At 36.0% G+C, this 2,151-nt stretch overlaps 1 protein-coding gene across 1 annotated transcript in view; it reads right to left on the bottom strand.

Annotated features, from left to right (window-relative positions):
- Positions 1 to 2,151, bottom strand: part of LOC106869477 (cytochrome c oxidase assembly protein COX11, mitochondrial) — a gene marked incomplete at its 5' end in the record, with an annotated part of 205,107 nt that overhangs the window by 184,623 nt on the left and 18,333 nt on the right. The gene's annotated exons all lie outside the window — the stretch shown is intronic.

The raw sequence follows: 2,151 nt of genomic DNA, 5'->3' as shown, positions 1-2,151 counted from the left end.
ATATATATATATATATAAGACGGGCTTCTTTCAGTTTCCATCTACCAAATCCACTCACAAGGTTTTGGTCAGCCCAAGGCTATAGTAGAAGACATGCAGTGGGAATGAACCCGGAACCATGTGGTTGGTAAGCAAGCTACTTACTACACAGCCACTCGCACGCCTGAATTATATATACACACACACACATACATATATAGGTTACTGACACTAAATGCTTACCTTGTGACTGCACTTTCATGGCATCATGATCTTCAGGTGTTTTTGCCTGAAGATCACAGTGGCATGAAACTCAAGTCACAAGACAAACACTGAGCTCCAGTAAGCCATATTTACTCAACAACATGTACTGGACACATCTCTCTCACATTCATTTGACATAATTCAGCATTTGAATATATCAACTTTCATGTGTGTGTGAGCATGTGTGTGTGAGCATGTGTGTGTATGTGTATTTGCTTGTGTGTATGTATGTGTGTGTGTATTTGTGTGTGTGTGTGTGTAGAATTACTAAATAAACAACTTGACGGATTTTATGAAGCTGTTGTTATTGACAATAATATCTAAGATGAAAGTAAAGACAGGGAGGTTTTCAGAAATCTGAGAAGTCAGGAATAAATAAATAAAATATAATAAAATAAAGCTTACAAACATAGACATATATACAAAAAAAAAATGAATGAAAGTGAACATGATAGACTGGAAAAGGGATAAAGAAAAGGTGTGTGTGTGTATGTGTATGTGTGTGCACATTGAGCATCTGTATGATTGTGAGAGAGTGCAAGAATATGTGTGTGTGTGAGCGTGTGTAATTTTGTGTGTATGCATCAAAGAGATACAAAAAACAGAGTTAATAGTGAAAAAGTTCCACATAAATAACAATCTGCTACAGATTCAACAACTGGGATACTCATAAAATAGATGCTCAAAGAGACCCACAGACCATCTCTCTGTCTTTCTCTTGCACACACACACACACACACACACACACAAATGTATTTTCTATGGAAATACCAAGGAATATTACATTACTAGGGTACATTTTCAAGAAAGTACACATGCAAATGACCCCGAGCCATTAGAGAAGCATGTACATGCTGCCTTTCCTGCTAGAAATAGCAGTTAAAGTTACCTTAAATTACATCATACTGCATTAAAAATGATATCTGAGATTTCAGACTATATTTGTTAACATAGTATTAGATTACATGATTTGATGCAAAATAAATAAAAAAAAAAAACAAGATGTCATTGCTAGAAAGCATCCAATAAAAGATTTGCATATTTTTTTCTTAAATATATCTAAAATGTCTTAAATATATCTTATATATTTATGATGAAAGTAAAGACAAGGAGGTTTTCATCTTAGATACATTTAATATATCTTATATATAAGAATATATAAAAATATATATAAAGGAGGCCACTAGGTGGACTGCTAATGTGCTAGAAGAAGATCACATGTCATGTGTCTACTTAGACCGAATAATTCTCAAAGGGGATTTAGCGAAGCAACAAAAACGTAAATCAGGCAAGACTAGTGAAAATTACACAAAAAAATACAATTATCTGTAAACATATGTTTTGAAATCAATATTATATCTTGGATATATCTAAGACATCTTGCATATTTTTTCTAGCAGATATAAATGCAAATATACTAATCGCTGTTGTATATGTCACAGGAGAACAGCTTCTTTCTATGGCAACAGTACATTCATAACACACTTGGCTTATTGGCACAAGGGATTCAGAAACACTGGTGCTTTGGCATATTGTGTCATATCAGCTAGATGTATCCAAACTTTTAAGCCAAAACAACCCACAGGCTTTGTTTATAATTTCAGTGGTCAAAAATTTTTGCTGATCAGTGCTTATAACTGCCAACTAATAAAATAAACCCCTTTATTTGCACTGTGTACAATGATTTGGGTTGCCTTCTAGCACTTGAGCTGGTGGCACGTTAGAAAATCATTCGAGCGAGGTGGTTGCCAGTGCCGCTGGACTGGCTCCCGTGTGACTGGCCCTCGTGCCGGTGGCACGTAAAAGCACCCACTACACTCTCGGAGTAGTTGGCATTAGGAAGGGCATCCAGCTGTAGAAACTCTGCCAGATCAGATTGGAGCATGGTGCAACCTTCTGGCTTGCCAG

This window comes from Octopus bimaculoides, chromosome 6, assembly GCF_001194135.2.
Source record: "Octopus bimaculoides isolate UCB-OBI-ISO-001 chromosome 6, ASM119413v2, whole genome shotgun sequence".
Lineage (NCBI taxonomy): Eukaryota > Metazoa > Mollusca > Cephalopoda > Octopoda > Octopodidae > Octopus > Octopus bimaculoides.
Note: the sequence above shows the minus strand (reverse complement) of the source record. Positions and strands in the feature narration are given on the sequence as shown.